The sequence below is a fragment of the Melanotaenia boesemani genome, chromosome 9, assembly GCF_017639745.1.
Source record: "Melanotaenia boesemani isolate fMelBoe1 chromosome 9, fMelBoe1.pri, whole genome shotgun sequence".
In the NCBI taxonomy this organism is placed as follows: domain Eukaryota; kingdom Metazoa; phylum Chordata; class Actinopteri; order Atheriniformes; family Melanotaeniidae; genus Melanotaenia; species Melanotaenia boesemani.
The window spans coordinates 2036930-2059716 of NC_055690.1; the positions used below are offsets into that span (position 1 = coordinate 2036930).

The 22787-nt window shown below is 37.7% G+C and overlaps 2 long non-coding RNA genes across 2 annotated transcripts; one reads left to right on the plus strand and one right to left on the minus strand.

Moving 5' to 3' along the window:
• The first annotated feature begins 354 nt into the window (after positions 1 to 354).
• LOC121645392 lies at positions 355 to 20494 on the plus strand. Its single transcript, XR_006011417.1, has 4 exons — positions 355 to 365; positions 3297 to 3300; positions 9359 to 9362; positions 20316 to 20494. It is a non-coding gene; the product is annotated as an uncharacterized LOC121645392 (long non-coding RNA).
• Positions 10382 to 12958, minus strand: LOC121645391. Its single transcript, XR_006011416.1, has 3 exons — positions 12666 to 12958; positions 11096 to 11303; positions 10382 to 10460 (listed from the first exon to the last, which is right to left on the minus strand). It is a non-coding gene; the product is annotated as an uncharacterized LOC121645391 (long non-coding RNA).
• Positions 20495 to 22787: the final 2293 nt, after the last annotated feature.

Here is a 22787-nt window from a genome sequence, read left to right on the forward strand (position 1 = left end):
ATCATCGAAAGTGGCATGTTGGTGTAGAAGAACATTCTCGCCCAGAAAAAAAAGGAGCGCCAGCAACTTCCCATAACCATCTTCTTCACTCTGAAAAAGACAGCAACACCCGGGCCTTCTGTAAAAAATGACATTACAGACGAGGGTGGGGACGCAGCGCCAGCAGAGAAGCTGTAATATATGTTACCGGGTGAGTAATTATTAAGAAATTCACATTGTTAAATATATGTAGGTTTATGAGAGTGTATAAAGTGTGTGAGAATGTTAAAAATGTTCATTACAGTACATTACATGCATTTGAATTGTGAAGAATTGATAAGGCCGTCATTTCGTGGATTTAATTTGTCGCAAGGTGTTTTTAGAACGTAACCCCCACAATAAATGAGGAACCACATACTTTTCAATTAATAATATCCTTTGATTGTTTTTGGCACAATCAGCTGATTTAATATGGAAAATATTGATAACTGCGTATGATCAGCCCAGTATGTGTTACTGAACTGTAAGTCTTTAGACCTTCAGCTGGATGTCATGTATTTTTTTTCACTAATAACAACATGACATGACAACACAGCACTTACTGTTTTGTAGTTTTTTAGTTCAGTTTTGCTTTTTTTAAAATGTTGTTTAGTTTCAGTTTTCATAGTCGGTTCTGCTCATCAAACTTTTGTTTTCATTGTATTCAATATCAAATGTTTAAATTGAGTTCAGATTTTAAAAACCTTGTACCACATTGAAGTGAAAACCATTTAAAACCAGATTAATTAGAATTAGCCTGTATCATGGTGTGGTTCTGACAATGACCCAGGTGAGAAAGTCTGTTCATGCTGAATCACACTCTCATACAGATCAGGTCATACAGAAAACCAGCAGGTGTGAAGAGTCTCTGGAGGAGAGGTGTGTGTTTTATCTCTATGGGTTGGCCTTGCAGGAACAATGGGATCACTAAGAAGGTACTTTGATCTCTTAATCAGCTCTGGGAAGCACTCTGGCAACATTACAAAAACCTGATTTGCTTACAACACAAGCACTTCTCTAACAGAGTTTTGTCTGGACACGTTCAGAATAAAAAAGAAAATAAAGGAATGAAAAACTTTACAATAGTTTCTGTATTTTACAGAAAAAGTAACACATAGCATCTAATATACAATATTTTGACATCTTGCTTTAACACTGTACAGCACTACTGGATTAATTTTACCTGACTTTTAGTCTTTCCATGTTTTTTCCATTTCCATTTATTTCCATTTATAGCTGTGCTGCATCTGTGAAACACACCAACTTAGCTTTAAGTTTCCATCATCTACTGCGTCTGCCACGTTCTCCTCCCCCATCGTCAACACATCAGGCAACTCCACCTTGCCAGAAAAGATTCGTTTCCCCCAGCCACTGTGCTGCTTTCCTGCAGCCCTGAACCACCTTGTGTTCCTTTAGAAAAGTGAGAAAAAATTTGTCTTCTACAACAAAACTGGTGCAACAACAAATACATACAACTAGAAAAAAGCTTCACCATTTCCCCAGTTTCCTCCACATGAAGTAAGATCTGCGGAGTCTGCAGCTGCTTCTGGTCCTTGGAGGGAAACGAAAACTATAAAATAAAGTATATTAAGTTTAGCTGATTTGGAGCATAAACACACACATTACAGACCTTGGTGACATCATCCACTGTCCGCTTCTTCATTTTAACACTGGTGGCACGTCACCTCGCAAGAGGGCTCAGGAGGACTCTGTCCATGGGCAAACATTTTGCCATAGCCTAAAGTAGAAAAAATAAAATAAAATGAAATGAGGGTGGGTGGTTTCATTGATAAATAATTGTATAGAAGAGACAATACTGTCTAATCATGTCAATGCTTAAATTCTAACCTGCCAAAGTCTAAATTCTCCATTAACATGATGACCCACCATGTCCTCAATGCTGGCATGTCCATCTGGGGGAGTAATTAACACTATATCCCAAAATACAATTTAGGGATTTAGTCAGCTTAATATCAATAAGTAGATCTATTTACAATGGAGAAGTCATAGAGTACATCCAGTACAGTCTACAGGGTATACTATGAATAAAAACATTTAATATAAGCAGGTTTACAGTCAGGTGCTCCAAAATTTTTATTTTGTCTTCTTATTTTAATGATATGAGTTTTTTCTTCTTTTATTCAGACAAATAATAGGATGTCATAACATACCTTGCATAGACATATTACATCATCCTATTATATGTCTGAATAGACAAAACCATCTTTTTACAGTCTAAAGATTTAACCAGACACATAATGTATCTCACCGTGAGCATAAAGGTGCTGCAGTCATTTCCATATGTTTTTTCTGGAAAATCCTGCTATTTAAGGAAGAAGTTAGTAGATTAGTGTGTTTTTTTACAGTTCAGTTAAATTCAAATAATAATTGCTGTATAGTTTTACATGTATTTGCAAAGCAGTCAGCTCTTTCTATGATCTGGTATTCAGCTCTTTCCATGATCCAGGATTCAGCTTTTTCCGTGATCTGGGATTCAGTGACTGTGAAGGTTTTCTAAAACTGAAAAGATAAAGCTGCATGTAGAACCAAGTAGTTATAAAAACACCTGCTACGTCTGCCACGTTCTCCTCCCCCATCGTCAACACATCAGGCAACTCCACCTTTGCAGAAAAGAAGATTTGTTTCCCCCAGCCACTGTGCTGCTTTCCTGCAGCCCTGAACCACCTTGTGTTCCTTTAGAAAAGTGAGAAAAATTGGTCTTCTACAACAAAACTGGTGCAACAACAAATACATACAACTAGAAAAAAGCTTCACCATTTCCCCAGTTTCCTCCACATGAAGTAAGATCTGCGGAGTCTGCAGCTGCTTCTGGTTCTTAGAGGGAAACGAAAACTATAAAATCAATTCCAAGCGCTACATGAGTTGCTGGAATTTATCCAGAAGCAGGTAGAAACCCTCGCTGTGGAGAACACTGGCCTCAGAGAGTTGGTAAAATCCCTCAGCGAGGGCGTGACCCGACTCTATGAGGAAAATAAGAAGATCAATAAAACGATGATCGATGAGAGAGAATCTGGTGTTTCCAGGGATTCCAGAGCAGATGGAGGAGGACACCGAGACTACGGTGAAAAACTTCATGAAAACCCACTGAAGCTCCCGGGGGAAACGGTGAAAAACAAATCCTTTCACAGAGTCCATCGTCTGGGCGGGAGGAAACCCAGGTCCAGCAGACCAGGTGAAGAACCAGGGCTGTGAACTGAAGGGGACGATCTTCGGAGTAAACGACTAATATTCGAGAGAGATTCTGGACCGATGAAGAGTCCTGTTTCCCATCAAGAGAAAATCTATCACCAAAGGCACTTGTACTGCCATCGTGGTGGATAAATGATTTATTAATGGACAGTTGTACTGCGACCAGGACATCACTCCATGGCTCTACTGACGTATTGGTATGTGCTTTAATTTTCTCACATTCTTAGTAGATCATGTCAATGCATGAAACTGCCATAAAGATAATTTATTTAACAATAAATCCACTGCCTGTCTCCACTACACTGCTTTCAACATGGATGTGTTTTTAATTATTTGTTGCCTTTGGCATAGTTCTTCTTTTCACTTCTCACTCTTCTTCTTTCCAACCCTTTCACGGTTAACGGTAATCCTGCCGTCATTATATTAATGAGACTTGCTGCTCACACACACGCTTGAACATCAGGCCCAAAGTGCTGACACACATCAGCACTTTGCATAATTCACACAAATGCACATATGCAATTAACGAGGGAACAGCACAAGCACACATGCAGACATTTAATACACAGATCCATGTTACACACTCAGCCGGCAGATATACATGCATCCAGAGAGACAGTGGGACGCACACATGCAAGCTTCAGTAAAATGCATGTAGCTCTCTTTTTATTTGTCAGATGTCGGACACTTTGAGGTGTGTTACTTGGAATGTGCGTGGAGCTGGTACAAGGGAAAAGAAATTAAAGATGTTCAATCAGCTGCAGGAGATGAAGGCAGACATTGTCCTCCTTCAAGAAACTCATTTATTAAACACACCAATAGATCTTCTTTCAACAGCCAAGTTCGACATTTGTATTCAGCTTGTTAACTCTTATTAATAGAAAGTTAAAGTCTGACATTAATAACACAACCACAGATCCAGAAGGCAGATTCATAATAGTTACAATATCTATTCAAAATGTTATGTATTGCTGGTCCAAATGTAGATGATCCTCCTTCTTTCACTCCCTCTTCACCTCACTCTATGGTCACTCAGATAACACAGTAATTATAGGAGGGGACTTTAACATTATATATTGGTCAAACACAGAACCACAGAAAGTCCATCGAGTCTGGAAATCCTCAGAAACTGTAAAACATGAAGGATCTTGGTCTCTGTGATGCTTGGCGCTCTCACCATCCCACACTAAGACAACACACCGTCTTATCTTTAGTTCACAATTCCTATTCTAGATTAGATTATTTCTTAACTAGTATCTCGCTGATGAGTCACATGTCAGAAATCAGAATCCATCCTATTTCAAAGTACATTGATGGGCTGCAAAACAGTATCAGTTGTAATCATGTAAGCAATATATCCATAATCATAACTGGTAATATTAATTGAGAAACTAACCTCATTAACAAATTCTCACCAATATCTGAATACTCTATTAACTGGTCTAAGACTATTATTATGCCCATTAACTGTGACCTACAAAACACACCCAATACTACAATACAGTCTGGAAACATTAGATATCTAGGCATAAACATTTCCCCCAGGCTATCAGAACTAACAAAGCTAAATTATGTCCAGCTACTTAAAGCAATAGAGGATGATCTCTCACGGTGGAGGCGCTTACCCATATCACTCATGGGGAGGGTTGCCACAGTTAAAATGATGGTTCTATCTAAAGTAAACTACCTGTTTTCAATGATACCCACTAAACCATCCTCCAGCTGGTTTAAGTCACTGGACTCACATATATCAAAATTTTTATGGAAAAATAAGCCATCACGTATCAGTCTAAAAACTTTACAACAGACTAAAGATAGAGGCGGATTGGAGCTACCCGACTTTAATCATGTTTTCTTAGCTAACAAGCTGCAGTATATCTCCAAATGGCTTAAACCTAGCAGTCTGGATGAATCATGGTTAGATGTAGAGCAAGCATTGTGTGAGGATGTGTTTATCTCTGACCTGCCATTCATCAGCTCAACCATCAAAACACATAAGTGTTTTAAAAGCATCAATATCAGTTCCTCCTTAGTGGCTTGGTGGGAATTTCTAAAAATAACCAAATCCTCACTTTTTCCATGTAAGTTTACACCCCTCTGGAACAACCCTGACATCCTGCAAAACAACTTATTATCTAAACATATAGACTATTATCTAAACTAGAAGACTCAATCTATCTTCCAACTTCAAAATGGGAGGCTGACTTATCCAGTAACTTTAATCAAGATGAATGGTCACAAATATGTTTAAACACCTTTAAAAAGTACTAAGAATTAAAATATGCCACTAATACAATTCAAAATTCTGCATAGATGTTAAGGATTTGTCAAGCAGAGATGGTCTGGACTCCTAAACACAGACACAAGACGACCCAGGAGGCAGAGGTGAAACTGAGAAAACACAGTATAGTTGATTCTCAACAGGAGCAGTATCTGAATGCTTAAGAGTCCCTTAGGCTGAGTCCAGAATCCGATGGCAGTAGGGATCAGAGAGCTGAGGTGGAGCGGACAGATCTGGTGAGGTGGGAACCGAGCCAGGACGTTGGTGAGGTTCACCAGGCCGGGAAGATCAACTTCACCAGGAGTCTGAACACAACAGGAATCGTTAGTACTAGCAACAATTAGTGATGTTACGTCTGACACAAAAGCGCCAAAGCCTGCATCGAGTAAAGGGGGCGTGTCCAAATGAAGCCTGATGCGAAGTCTGTATTATTTTCCTGAACATCACGTGACCAAAGACAAATGAGGCCCTGTTTTCTCTGATTCACCCGAGTGTCTCGTGTGATTCTGCTGCTGAAAAAGCCGCGGAAAATGCAAGAAATGCTCTGCATAAGTCCAGGTAACAGTGAGGTGATACAACACATGCAACACCGACAAAAGCAAAATACATTAGCAGCTTGGGAATGATTGTATATGATCCATTCCAATAAGATTTAACTAGATAGATAGATAGATAGATAGATAGATAGATAGATAGATAGATAGATAGATAGATAGATAGATAGATAGATAGATAGATAGATAGATAGATAGATAGATTCATATATTTTAATATATTTACAGATTTATAATACAGTTGCATCATTATGTTTACATTTCCACCAATATGTAGTTTACAGGACTGCTGGACATCAAATGACCAGCAGATGTCAGTGCTACCAAATGAGCTGTTAAATGGGGCCTCGATTAATGACACTTTTGGCGATGCAATTGGCCAGAAAGATTCAACACATTCACGGGGCTTAATTAAACCATCACTAGCAACAATCACAAAACAGAAGATTTAAGGCCACAAAGTACCAGGCAAGATAACTGGCAGAGGATAGTAAAATGATCCGGTGGTTAAATACTGCTGGGAATGAGGGTGGCTTGTTTGCAGGATGAGATTCTGGTGTGGTGATCAGCCCAGGTGTAATAATGGTTGCCATGGAGTAACCCTGTAGACCTTCTGGCCAGATACAGGCATGACAAACAAAAACAGACAGAGAGAGACAAACGTACACACTAGAGCAATCCGGGAACCACACACAGGAGAGACAGACAGGAACCCTAACAAAAGAACTCATTATACAGAACAAAGGATGTTCAGGATGGGTCTGTCACAATCAAACATCTGCTCACCAGTGAAAAATTGCCAAATTTGAGTATTTCCCGATCAAATCCAATGCAGAAACCCCGGTGGAGGCACGGGCGAGCTGTCTCAGCTCTGACTGTGCCATCCAATACAAACTGGGTTGCATGACACGTGCCGTTTTCTGTTCCTCAGCATATAGCCAATATCAACTTTACAGAAATATTTGTTATAAACCATGACTCTCTACAGTCTGTAATGCATTTAATGTATTTGTGAGAGAAATATTCCCGTTTATCGTACAATAAAGTTCAGAGAAAAGTCAGCAGGTGAGGCAAACAGTACTCTGCCTCACCTCAAGGGGGCGCACTCACACACCAACACAGCAATAGAGGATGGTTTGAAAGGTTTGATATGTAGATCAAACCTTTATTAAAGTCAAGATAAAAAAGCCACAATAACAGATAGATCATTAAAGTCACAAAATGACATAAAGCCGTGATGATTGAAGTCAAGTAACGACATATAGCCACAATGACAAAAGATCAAAGCTTTATTAAATTCAAGAAACCACATAAAGCTTATATGATAAATAGGTCAAATGCTTTACCAAAGTCAAGAAAATGCATAAAGCCACCATGACAGATTTATCAAAGGCCTTATTAAAGTAAAGAAATGACACAAAAATGCCATGACAAACAGTTAAAAGGCTTTATTAAAGTAAAGAAATAACATAAAGGCACCATAAGAGACAGATCAAAGGCTTCATTAAAGTAAAGAAATCATATAAAGCAGACATGATAGATAGATCAAACCTTTGTTAAAGTCAAGATAAAATAAAGTTACAATAATAGGCAGATTAAAGGCTTTACTAAAGTCAAAAATTGTCATGAAGTCGCCATAACAGATCGATTAAAGACATTATTAAAGTGAATACATTACAAAAATCCGCCATTACAGATTGATCAAACACTTTCTTAAAGTGAAGGTACGAAGTAACGTCTCCACAATAAAAATGTGATCATGGCCCCATATTTATATCTACTAAAGCAGATGGGGAGTTGTAAGTTAATGCGTTTAGGAAGTTATTGGACAAAACATTTTCAAAAACTGTTTGAAATTCTGGGTAAGAACAGTAAGTGTAAGGTAAGGTGTGCAACAGGCCTTCTACCAAAACTGTTTTCCACATTATATGTTACCTTGATTTGTTTTGTGCACACAACAAAAGACCCTGTGCAAAATGGCAGAAATCTTTCCAGCTTGCATTGGTCTGCATTCTTGATGTATCTCTGGAAGTAGTTGAATGTTGATGGCTCTTTCTGTGACAGATGCACAGACTCGTCTTGCAGCATTTCCGCTACCTTTATGTTTGCTTCTTTTTTTGGGACCTGTACCAATTCAACACATTATCTGGATGAGATAGATTCTGCTCCTCACCTTTCAGGCTGTCAGAAAAACAATCTATTACGAATTTGGCTTCCTGCAACACTGCCTTATAAGCTATGATTTTAACCACTATTTTTGTGTTTTGCTCAGGTGGGATGGAACGTGACCCAATTTGTAAAAACAAATCAAGCAAATCATCGTTTTCATTCTCGTCAAGTGTGCCAATAAGCGCTATTTCAACAGTAATTTGGGTAACACTTTATAATAACTGCACACTATTAAGCATTAGTAAAGCATTATTAAAGCATTAATAAATATTTAACTGATCATTTATTACGTATTTACAAAGCATTACTCATTATTAGTTAATCATTTATTCCTACAGTTATAAAGACATTACTCATGATTAATAAGCTGTTTAATAAATGGTTTAATAAATGATATTTTCATACTCTATAAATCATAGACTAAGCTTTTAAATTAGTTTATAATTAGTTATAAAGCCTTCATTAATTATTAATAAGCTCATGTATAATGTGGTTGATAATGATATTTTTAGATTTTATAAATCATGAGTTAAGCATTTATAATCATTTATAACTACAGTTATAACGGCTTCTTAAATTATTATTAAGCTCATGTAAAATCTGTTTAATAATGATATTTTCACATTTTTTGAATCATGAGTTAGCAATCATAAATGTCACAAATAGTGTGTTATGAAATGTTTGGTAACACTTTACAATAAGGGTCCCTTAATTAACGTTATTTAGTGCATTATTAAGCATTAATTAATTGCTGAATAATATATGATTAATCAATATTATGCATTACTTAGCGTTAGTTTTCATATTAACTAATGTATTGATAAGCAAATAATTAATGTTACTACTCACCCTTACTTAATGCATTATTATGTGTTAACAAAAGTTGAATTATTTAATTATTTGCCATTATGTATGCATTACTCAGCATTATTTATGATGTCACTTAACATGTTAGTAAGCCCTTAAACATTCCTCAATTGTTTACTAATGGTGTAGATTTTAGTGAATAAATATTAAGTAATAGCTAACTAATACATCTACTAATTTTCCTACATGTGGCACATTACCTGGTTCGGCACTAATAAACCATTATTAATGTCTTAAGTAATCATTTACTAATGCTGAGCTGTGTATGTCGTCAGGTAGCCCTTATCTGATCTTAACTAAGGTATTACTTAACAGTAGCATTACTGAATGCTTTTTTGGACCCTTATTGTAAAGTGTAAACACTTATCCCCTCTGAAATGCATAAGAGTGGTAAATAAGCATTACTGAGCCATTATTAGTTAACATGTAGTTGAAGAAATCACATACAAAGCATTTAAAACATTTTATTTAGAACTCATCAAAACAGTCACATGGATCAACTCACAACTGAAACAACTGAACTGAAACAAATATTAACATTCAAGCTCTTAAAGAACATGAAACACTCTCTGTTAGTCTATCCCCGTCAGTCCCCCCCCCCCCCCCTCTCTCTTTCTATCTTTCCACTGTCTGTTCATCTAAACTTAACATTCAACCTCTGAAAGAACACGCAACCATACCTAGATATTTCTAGTTCAATTTCTCAGTCAGTCTATCCATCTATCTACCAAAATCTTTCAACTCTGTATGTCAGTCAGTCTACCCCTGTCTGTTTCAACAGTCTCCCACCTGTCTGTCTGTCTCCACCTGTCACTCTCCCCAGTGTCTGTTAATCCCCACTCTTTGTTAGGCTATCGCTGTCAGTCTCCCCACTGTCTGTTAGTCTACCGGTGTTTCAGTTTCATGTCATGGAGTAGCCTGCCTAGAGGACCATGTTGATGCTTTTCTCCAAGCCAGGCATGCCATTCGATGACATAAAGGTGGTCTATGAGCAGCTGCTCAGTGCGGTTTCCCCTCAATCTCCATACTGTCTCTTTATATGACCTTTCAATGTTCTGGGTGTGGGCCCCTGTCTCAGCATTGACACTGTGGTTTACTGTAAAATGTCGGTATTTCAGCTGAGGCAGCGCATTTCGATATGCTCGCCATTCATCACTGATGACACATGAGCCCCTTTTGACATGATGCACTATGAGTGGAACCAGTTCCCTCCTACACCTCTTCTCCACCAAGCGAAGCACTGGCTTCCCTGACCCTCCTCAAGAGCGCTGCCCTGGTCGTCTTTTAAAGCAGTGCACCTCCAGCATCCCGAACACCCATTTCCTCCACTTCCAGCCACCGGAAAACCTGCCCCTTCCATACTATGTTTTGGGTAAAATGGCAGAACAAGCAAGGAGAGGCTATTAACATGGTGTCAGATAAATATTGTTAGCAGAAATTGTAGGAAATGATTTTTCATTAAAGGTGCAATATGTAGAATAGAATATAACATGTAGTGTACAAGTGTATGTAGTACAACTTCACATCACATCAACTTCTTTTCTAAACACATTTCTGATAATTATTGTTATTGTTTTACTCTGAAATACTGATCAAATATTAAATATTGAACCTTTAATCATTTTTTAATATACTACATATATATTTTCCACATTGGTGACATGGTTATATTTAGTACAATTTACAAACTGTAATATTTCTTTTCTGGCGAGGTTTTCTGGCCATGAAAACATTCAAATTCTACAAAAGAAAATAGAAAACAACTCTATCTTTATCCATCTAAAGAAAGGAACAGGAAGAAGAAAAATCTTCTGTACTTTTCTCTTTTACCCATTTCACCTTTTCATGGAAAAGGTAAATCACTATTACAAAATCCTGCAGTTACTGGCCCAGATGTTCGAGCCTCGTCCAGTCACAACCTGGATGTCAGGCATCACATGACTAGGTCCTAATTAACTGAGCTTAACAATTTGTAGCAGGTAAAATAAAAAATGACCTTTCTTTTATGTCTGAAGTGACTCTCATCTATCACCACAAAACGCCTCCGTCCCCCGATTCGCTGTCCTTTTCTCCGACGCAGTCTCTCTATAGCCGTCACGCAGACCTCCCTCAGTTGCTTTGCCATTCTTGAAAGGGTTCTTGAGGACCCAGCAACATTGTCCATCATTAAATCAAGCTGGCGCAACTTCAGTCCTTGAGAGAATCTTGAAATAGTACACAATAAGTTTAGTCAAAACCCAGTGGCTAAATGTACAGTAAGTTTAATCAGTTTTGGCTTCTCATTGATGTACTGAGTGTAGTGTTGTCAACTAAATTTAAAATATAGACAAATATTGCCACCGAATGTTTAAAACTGTTTTGATAGTAATTTTTTTCATTATCAGTACTTTGGGATCTACTGTGAGTGGGATAACGGCCAGTCCACTCTCAATACCTCAACACAGAAACATTCTATTTATATTTTATGGGGTGGTAGTATAGTAACATAAATATGTAACTTTGGTGGTGTATGTCACTCCTTCACAGACAGAGCTACATATAAATCAGGATATTTTTTCCAAAATTAAAACTCGAACTGGCCAAACATCCACCCCTGGCATGTCTCCCTTGTTAAGTCATATGTGAAGTGTAGGCCTGAGGCCAGACCTCCACGGTGCTCAAACGCCAGCTGGCGTGCCTCCTCTGTAAGGGAACAACAGCTTCAACAAGCAGAGAATCATTCTGGAGAAGCATCAATCCACCACGTATAGATTTCTCAGGATGAAACACTCCAGGGCAAAGGCCCATCCTTACTACATGGCACTACTTGCATTCTACCTATTTTTTAGTTTTTTTAAGCCAACTCTTTCATTATGCACCTGTGATAGTTGAGTGAATAAAACTGAATTCATTATTAGAGAGCTTTTATCTTTTCTTATTACTAATTATAATCATCTGAACCTCTGGCATTTTTTGTGATAAAATGCATGATTTTTTGGATAATTGACTATCATGAACAACATGATATGGTATGATAAATAATCATAGCAGAGCGGTGTCTGAAGAGCGCGTCCATGTCTTGTATGCTTGTTTACCGAGCTCAGACTGTTTGTCTTGTCTGCGAGCAAGATTGTGTAGTTGCACGGAGTAACTCCTAGTTCTATTTAAGCTCTATTAATTTTCACCAGTAAGAAAATGTGATTACAACATATTCATATTAAATACGTGAGCTAGGTAGTCATCTCTATTTGCTCATGAACAACAGGGTTCCCAAGAAGTAGCTACGCCACCGCATGGTTTTGAAAAGTAACTATATTTGTCACAGTATCAAAGCCAGAAATCACTTTAGTATATTTAGATATGTTAGATGAAGCTTTGTTACTTTACTGCCATCATGTGGTTGTTCTGTGTCACTGGTTGGCTGAGACGTGTATTCTTTGAGGAGTTTGGTAGTAAAGATGTTCTTCTACACACACTGTCCGTTCTCCGTCTGACTTATTAAATTATAATCTCAATATTGTAATAACACAAGCTTAGTGAGTAACACATTCATACACCAAACAAAATATATGTATTATTAGTCAAACCTGTACACAAATCTCATCCAATTAAATAGAGAAATCTTCGATCTTGTGAAAATTGACTTGTACCGAACAGACTTTTTCACTCGTCTGCGCTTGCAGTTGCTTTGCTGACACCTCCTGGAATACAAAATAATGACAGAGGTATAAATTAGCATAATTAGTATAATTAGCATGGGGTCAAATGTGCCTAATTGACCAATTATAGAGATCCCACCTAGACATATGTAAATAACTACCAAACCTACTGACATTAGGCTCTGAATTATTTAATGATCGTCAACTATGACCTTAGTTTAGGTCAGTGGCTCCCAAACTGGGGGGCGGGCAAGGCTAAATAAAACTTATAGTTTTACACTGCTAGCAAAACATGGACAAATTTGTGAAAGCAACAATGGGCAAATTTGCTACTTTGGCTCTTGATGAATCAAGAACAGAGATTTCAACTACCAAAAAAAAAAAAAAAAAAAGAAGAAAATATGATGAGGCACATCTTGCATTTCTAGGCATGACCAGGTAATGGTCAAGTAATGGTGATGGTCAATGGTGGGTAATGAACACAGACCACAGCGTGTTGTATGTTTTAAAATATCAGCATCTGACAGTATGAAGCCAAACAAGTAATAACACTACTTGGAGACTCGTCATCTTGAACACAAAGAAGAGACTGTTGATTGCTTTAGAAATAAACTACTCAGCTATCATATATAGCAGAGATGTTTTACTAAAGCAGCATCTGTCTTATTGAAAGATCAACTACCCTGAAGAAGTTTGCAGAGTTTCCTGGTTTAAAAAATCTCACATAGCAGATGAGTTGATTATTCCTTTTGCCACTGACATGGTTTTCACTGTAGTTAATGAAGAAGCAGCCAATAAACCAAATACTATTTCGTGGCACATTTCTTTGTACGTTTCTTTTTAAGCTTTGGGGTGCATGTGGTACTGGGATCAGGAGGGGGGCTTGACATTATCATTGACTATGAAAAGGGGGCCCTGCAAAAAAAGTTATAAATCCGTATAACTTTCAAGTTGAAATTGTATAATAGTTAAAGTTTATTACTTAAATTGTATATTTCAAGTAAAACTGCAGCTATTTAGTCTACTTTTGGTTGTATGTGAGTTATACGAACCATAAAAAGACTTCCTTTTACATAAAAAATAATGTCATTATTTAATTTCTATTTAATTTCATAGATGACTCCCAAAGAGCTGCAGAGATTACAAGAAGTCTGGGAGAAATGATTGCCAAGGACCTACAGCCAATATCAATTGTAGAGGACAGAGGATTTAAAGCATTTGTTAAGACTCTTGATCCACACTACAGAATCCCAAGCCGTAAACGTATGATGGAAGGCACAATTACAGACTTGTACAACAGCTGTAAAGAGAAAGTAAAGGCAGCTCTGCAACATGCACAAAGTGTGGTTCTCACAACAGATATGTGGACTTCAAGGACCACAGAAGCATATTTGACTGTATCTCGTCATTTCATTGACAACTGGCAAATGCAAGAGTTTGTTCTGGAAACTTGTTTCCCTGGTCAGCACACAGCAGACATCATCAGTCTAGAGCTGAAAAGAATAACAGATGAGTGGGCCATAACTCAGAAGGCGATAGCAGTTGTTACTGACAACGGTGCTAATATGGTTTCTGCAGTTCACAAGGCTGGGTGGAAGCACTACCCTTGCATTGCTCACACCTTAAACCTAGTCATAAAAGATGGCATAAAAGCAGTACCTGAAGTTGTTCAGCTCTTGACAAAATGCAGTAGCATAGTCTCCTTTTTCCACCATAGTGCAAAAGCTACAGAGAAGCTGAAGCAGATCCAAAAACAACTGAAGGGTGCAGAGCATAAATTAATCCAATCAGTGGAAACAAGGTGGAATTCAGTTTTCTACATGTTGGAGAGGTTTCACGAACAGAGGGAAGGGACCACAGCCCTTTGTCTACTTGGGAAGAGCTCCCTGTGCTTAAATGATGAAGAGTTCTCCATGATCCACCTAACTGCTAAGGCCTTGAGACCCTATGAAGAGGTGACAAGAGAGGTCTCATCAGAAAAATATGTCTCGGTGTCAAAAGCAATCCCCCTTGTGTCACTACTTCACAGAGCAGCTGCAGCCACTGAGCATCAAGGTAGCTCTCTGTCAGCAGAGTTGGGACTGCAAATTCAACGCAGATTCCTTGGGATTGAAACCTGCTACAGTCTTGCTGCAAGCACTTTCCTGGATATCAGGTTTAAAAACCTAGTATTCCGTCACAAAGACAATGTTGAAAACATGAAAAAGCGACTCCTCACTGAAATGCAGGAAACTTATCACCTAACCTCTGAGTCGTCTTCTGCAGGCCCACAGGCAGCTGCCTCATCACCTGGACCAAGCTCTGCCTCACCAGGGAGTCCTGCACCTACTTCCAGCTCTGCCTCACCAGGGAGTCCTGCACCTACTTCCAGCTCTGCCCAAGTGAAAAAAGGGATATGGGCTGATTTTGACTCTCAAGTTTTGGCAGCCCAACAGCACCGCACGACAGGTACTGATGCACTTATTGAAATGCGTCGCTACATGGAGGAAAAGCCAGTTCCAAGGGACCAGGACCCATTACTTTGGTGGAAAAGCCACGAGCAAGCCTTCCCGTCCTTAAGCAGACTTGCAGCCAAGTACCTCGGAATCACTGCTTCATCTGTACCCTCAGAGAGGATATTTTCCAAGGCAGGAGAGTTAGTGACATTAGGGAATGAAGCACCGTAAGTTAACCATTGAAAAAAGTTAGATAATTTTGGAATTCCTCTGTTTTGTTCAGACAATAAGATAGTGGCCCCAACTGTCAAGGTTGCCATGGACAAACAGAGAGGAAAGGGACAAGTGGAAAGCACATGCTGAGTTCCTGGAGGAAAAACTTTTGGATGTCACTACAGAACGTGACATTTACAGGACTCATCTTTCTGATGGTAAGTGATGATTCTAGGTTACTTTTAGATATTTAAAGATTGATGGATGTGTACAATGTGTGTTTAAGATTTTTGGCATTCCTGTGTTGGTTTTTGTAAGTGTCTATAAACAATAAGCAATCAAGTTGATTAACTATTAATCCTTGCATCCATAGCTTTGGCGAGTCTCAAGGGGGCTAAACAGTCACAAAGAGAAGACAGAGATAATGAAGAGATGAGGGGATCTCAGATGAGCGACAACAGTGAAGATGACAGTGAGGAAGACTGTGACTCCAGCCCTGATTCCTCAGAGAGTTTCGATTCATCGCCGGACAGAAAGAGAAAGAAGAAGAAGGGGAAATGGAAAAGAAAGAAGAGTGGGGCGACAAGAAAGGAGAAAAAGATGAAGAAAAACAAACGTTACTTTTGCCAGCGGGGTAAGTAAAGTGTATTTCTTGGTTGGCTCGGGCTGTATGTGTTTTGTTTGTATGTTTCTACATACAATCAATATTAATATACTCAATATTCCTTGGTGGAAACTAACTGAATACGTTTAGAAAAGTATTGTACTTTTGGTAAGAACACTTTTAGCTACTTGTGCTTTGAGTATTTTATGTAACTTTATACTCCAACTCTATTGCATTTCAGAGGGAAATATTGTACTTTCATTATAGTCAAAGACTAAACCAATGATCCGAAACTCCCAACACCTGAGACAATGCAATTTTGATAAGTGAGAAAGTAAACTAACTACTTACATTGATTTACAGTGGCACAGTCATTTTTTTTTTTTTTTTTTTGTGGGGGGGGGGACGTGAGCCAGCACAGACAGACGAGAAGGTCACCTAGATGAAATAGCATAGTCCAATTTAGGGGTGTGTGAAATTGCACTGCAGGTTTCCTGACATGAATATGCTAATACTGTGTATTGTAATATTCATGATTACTGATAAGTAAACCCCACCACTCCACCTCTTTTTTTCCTAGATATTTTTTTGCAAGGGACACAAACAGCTTTACAATACGATGATTGTCTATTGTTTTTCTCCTTGCAAATTTCATGATTCTGATGAAACATTCCTTGTTGTTTTTGTGTGTCTATATTAGTTGGAGGACCAGGTGATGTGGTGAAGCGGTACAAGAAAGTCCTTGCCATTTACCAGACGGGAAAGAATATGGCCAAATCTTTTGAGAAGTATGGAGTAGACAGACTTACTATTGTGAAAACTGCAGCAATTGCAGAGGTTACAATAGCTGCTCCAGAAGAATATGATCAGGTTGCTCAAAGATGTGAGGAGGTTATTAAGGCCAACCAAGTCATTTTTGCTAAAATAACAAAAATGAAAGATGCCAGAAAGCTCCTACGCATAACAAAGAAAGTTTAGATGAACAGACAGTGGAAAGATAGAAAGAGAGAGGGGGGGGGACTGACGGGGATAGACTAACAGAGAGTGTTTCATGTTCTTTAAGAGCTTGAATGTTAATATTTGTTTCAGTTCAGTTGTTTCAGTTGTGAGTTGATCCATGTGACTGTTTTGATGAGTTCTAAATAAAATGTTTTAAATGCTTTGTATGTGATTTCTTCAACTACATGTTAACTAATAATGGCTCAGTAATGCTTATTTACCACTCTTATGCATTTCAGAGGGGATAAGTGTTTACACTTTACAATAAGGGTCCAAAAAAGCATTCAGTAATGCTACTGTTAAGTAATACCTTAGTTAAGATCAGATAAGGGCTACCTGACGACATACACAGCTCAGCATTAGTAAATGATTACTTAAGACATTAATAATGGTTTATTAGTGCCGAACCAGGTAATGTGCCACATGTAGGAAAATTAGTAGATGTATTAGTTAGCTATTACTTAATATTTATTCACTAAAATCTACACCATTAGTAAACAATTGAGGAATGTTTAAGGGCTTACTAACATGTTAAGTGACATCATAAATAATGCTGAGTAATGCATACATAATGGCAAATAATTAAATAATTCAACTTTTGTTAACACATAATAATGCATTAAGTAAGGGTGAGTAGTAACATTAATTATTTGCTTATCAATACATTAGTTAATATGAAAACTAACGCTAAGTAATGCATAATATTGATTAATCATATATTATTCAGCAATTAATTAATGCTTAATAATGCACTAAATAACGTTAATTAAGGGACCCTTATTGTAAAGTGTTACCAAATGTTTTATAAACAATGCAGTTCATAATTAAACCAGGCTGTTACTAAATCTTAATAGAGTATTTTGAGATCTAAAAGTATGGGGTATGTATGTTTTACAACACATTTATAAATGACCCTAAAAGGCTGACTATCTCCAATTGCAACAAAGGACAAATATCTTTTTCAAAAGACAGGCTATAAATGCTTATTAATACCTTAATACACTAATAACAGGTAGTTATAAAGCATCCACTACTTGTTAGTAAAGTATTTTGCGTGAGCTTATCTAAAGTGGGGGTTAAATATACCTTATAACATATTTATAGAAATAAATGACACAACACAGAAGTACACAATGCACTGTAATTATTTAAGATGCAAAAAACAATACATTGACCCAGTCAATAAAATACAGAACATGGCTGGATACCTGTATTTTTTTGTGTACAAATACTGCAAATACACAATTCCTATCAAGGGTTTTATCTAAATAAAAGTGTATCATTCAAATAAATCAAGTAAAAAAATTAAACATACGATTAAACAGTCCATTTGTGCTGGTTTTGTATGACTTCCTGTATTTTCTTGAAATGTCATGAATCAGTCTACCCAGCGCACCTTATTGATGTTTTTTTGCAAGCCATTCATTCCACTCAATCACTGTCAGGTGTTCAGAAAGTAAACTGTCATTGCGGTTTCCTCTTAGTCTCCAGATCCACTCTTTGTAGGACCTCCAAGCCCTCTCTAGAGATGCTAGGTATGAGCACCGGTTTGAGGATCTACGTACCACCTACTGTGGTTGACAGTATGATGGTCATACCCCAGAGCTGAGAGAATACGATAGGCACGCCATTCATCACTAATCACTGATGAACCAATTCTGACATGAAGCTCAATCACAGGAACAAGATGTCTTCGTGATCTTTTTTCTACAAGGCATAAAATAGGCCTTGTCCTTCCCTGATGTTCTACACCCAACATTCCAAAGACCCACTTTCTTCTTTTCCACCCACCGGCCATTCTTCCTCTTCCATACTAATGCAGAAACAGAAGAATAAACACACACAACAATTAACATTACAATATATATTAATAGCTATTTAAACATTATATGAACAGTATATATTTTTATATTGCATAAAAATTACCTACATGTGTTCCCAGATATGAAGTAAACATGTTTAAACCAAATATTAGTTTTGCTAATAACATTGGTACAGCTGATTTATTCACAATAAAAAATTACATAAGGGCCAATTTGTTTAGTTTACAGTTTTGGTTTTGGTTCTAATCCTGCATTGCCAAGAAAAGCCGAAAGACGGGAGACCAATACACCACTGTTTTGATTTAGACTGCATGCTGCCTTCAGTACCTCTAAATAGATTTGCAAAGTACAGTATATGAATCACTGTTACACACCTTTCTTTTGTGACGAAAATGGCTCTCATCGATTACGACAAATTCCCTCACTCCACCAATCTGTTGGCTTGTACGCTGTCTCATCCTTCGAACTGCAGCCACACAAACACCCCTTATTTTTTGAGCCATTTTACTAAGAGTGGTTGAACTGGCTGCAGTGGTATCATCTATCATGTCAATTTGTCATAATCGCAGACCCTGAGAAAATCTAAAGAAAACAAAACAGTGATTTAGCTACGCTGCACATTACATTTTTCAAACATTCAACAAGATAGCATACTTACAGAGATTAATTCAAACATAATTTTTAAGTTTTTATGCTCACCTGTAAATAAACTGCATCCAGCATCTAAGGGGCACTTTAGAATGACTAAATATAGACTTGTGTCTGATGGAGATTTGCTTTGCCTGCTCTTCAACAGGTCCTATTTAAAAAAGAACAGAAACATTAAATACTTATTTCAGAATAAGAGGCTCCAAAGAATAATGTATATTACACACATTGTCACGTGTACTAATATTAGCTTAGTTAGTAACATGTTATCAAAGAGTAAATGGTGTAATACAATTATAATTAGCTGATTACTCTTATTTATTAGGTTTATTCATTTAAAAACACACAAAAGGAACCATATTTAGGATAAACAATAACATAATAATAATAATACTAATTCAATATTAAGCGTAATCTCAGACTAGGGTGCTTCCAAACCTGCCTTTTGGTCAGGACTTCTGTATTAATGTTATATTACGCATGGCAAATCTATTTATAGTATATACATAAAGTATTTACATCAGTCTGATCGCCATAACTGTTCCTTTAACAGTAAAATTTCACCATAATAAATTCCGCGTTCATGATGCGCGCCCCCGTCTGGATTTTAATTTTTGTGTGGAACCAAAACTCAGAAAACTGTTTTGTGATATCTGTTTTGCTATGTGCAAACCTACATGCAAATTTTCAAGAGTGAAAACGCCCTAATAAAATAACATTTCTTACCAAGCATATTGATCTCCACAGTTCACCCTCCTCCTCAGTTTCATTTCCCGATGGCACAGTTTGCATTTGACTTTTCTTTTAAGTAGTTTATTCTTCTGAAGACACTTGAGCTTCAAGACGCTTCTTTTAGTGGTATTCTCGTTAATAATTTTTTTCAATTGTGTGAGTTTCCCCATTGCTATGACCTTGGTAGCCCGCCGAAAACCACAGTCTCACGCGTTCGAAGTTACGTCGTTGACGCAGGACAACAGGAAAGACCGCGCTTTTGCTGCGTCCTGCGTCCGACGTGGCCAATAGGAGAACATAATGTTGTGACGCGATGTTGTGACCCCCCCCCCCCCCCCCCCCCCCCCCCCCGTAGGTTCAAATCAATGCAGAGCAATGTCTTCTTCTGGCTCTGTGAACAAAGCAAGAGACTGTGACCGAAGGATTGTCATGTGGACCCGGGCAAAAAAGAGTACTAACGACGTGGAGAAGATGAACGTCAGTGGTACTAGTGGTGAGTAAAATTTGTTTTGTCGCAGACACAGTAGTTGTGAGGTTTGGCGCTAGCTCGCTATTAGCAATAGCAATGTTCGATCATTGCATTCATTCACAAACACAGCTCGTTGGGTAATTGTTTTATTAATTTAATTTAAATTGGACTTGGTTTGAGCACAGTCACTGGGCCTCACATTTTGCCGCTGCCCACTGACTGCGTCAGCAGCGCTCCAGCTGCTGTGTTTAAAAGCAATAAAAACGGTATTTGTATTTTGTACACATTCTGTAGCCTATGTGACACACACTAGATATAGCTGCGCTCCCTTAGCAGTTTACGTGCTTTTCCCCATTTTTTTTACTTCTTGCTATACTAAACTGTATTTATGCTTTACATTTTTACCACTGAATACTTTTTAAAATAAGATGTAAATAAAGAGATCTAAAACACAAATAAATTCCATCAGATATATATCAAAGACAGGTTTATAATTCATACTTTTTAGTCTCTATGTATGAAATGCTAGTTTTATTTTATTATTTAGCAATACTATTAGAAACTGATAAAATTGTATAGCCTTTTTATAGTCAATTCTTTCTTTCTTTTTTCCAGGTGTGACTATTGCCCCTACTGCACAGCTGACAGACAAAAGAAAATCTCAAGAATTGGAAATCTGTAAGATGAAGTTAGAGTGGCAAAGGGATAAGATTGATGAGCTCACCAAAGAAAGAGACTATCTAAAAGAGCAACTGGCAGCATGTAAGTCCACTCTGACTAAATATTACAAAGCACACATTATTTTTCTGCTTCTGCTTTTTAAGGTGCACTTAAACTAACAGATACTGTTCAACCCAAGCTTATGTTTGGTTGTTTTTTTTTTTTATAGCTCTTAAAAAAGAAGCCACACCCTCCATCCCGGATTCCAGTGAGATACAGAGCTTGCCTTCAGATTCTTCTGAGTCTTCTGATGAGGGGTCTGACTCCTCCATGAGCACAGCCTCATCAGATGATGACAATAAGAAGAGGAAGAAGAAGAAAGGGAAAGCGAAGAAGCACAAGAAGTCAAATAAAAAGGACCAAAAGACACGACAAAGAGGTAAAATTCTTATTTTATTTTTTACAGAAAATTTGCAGTCATTGGAGTTGGATAATCAGTTTCAAATAAGAAGAAAAAACTTGTGTGCTGTCTAACTTGCAACAGTGAGAGTTTATTCAAATGTAAAACATAGCAATATTTCGGCACTGGGCCTTCATTAGGCAAGGGGATGTGCAGTGTTAAGTCATCTTAAATAGAGTGGCCAGGTCATCCCACAGGATGCAGTATTGTGATAATGGCATTAGAACAAATGGAACATTCTTGTTCTATATACATTTCTTCAGGTGACAATATAATTTTTTTTACACATCCTGTGGCATGACCTAGCCACTCTCTATTAAAGATTAACACTGCACGTCCCTTTGCAGTGCCAAAATTTTGCTTTGTTTTACATTTGAATAAACGCTCACTGTTTCAAGTTGGACAGTGTGCAGGAGTTTTTCTTCTTATTTGAGGTTTGGCTAGCATTACATACACATTACCTGGCTCCAGTAAAAGAAGTACTTGTTTCTTTTCTTTTTTTTAATTAATTAGATTAGAAGATAATCAATTTCACAAATCACATCCACATCAGAGAAATGAACTGTTTCACAATCTCCTACACTACAAACTGCTTTGATATTGTGTCTTGAATTGGTACTGAAGGTGTGACCCACAACAACAGTGTGTCTGCGAAATATGTGTGCTACATTACTACATTATATAATATTACATTACATGTAGATAACACAAAATGTGTTCTCTGAATTGCAGCCCAAAATCCCAAGCAAGGGGTGGCCCGGTATGAAAAACCCGGTATGTCTGCCGCATTTAAACGCCACAATTGTGGCAACATCTCCAATTGCAGAGCTATTCATAGTTGCACCTGATAAATATAAAGAACTAGAAAAAAACAAACCGGGGAAACTGTCCTTGTTTGCTACACAGTGTGCCTCTGCAATTCATGCAGATCCTGACATAGAAGACAAATTCAAAATGTACAAATCTTCTGGGAAGTTGCTTCCCCTTAAAACAAAGATAGATGTACT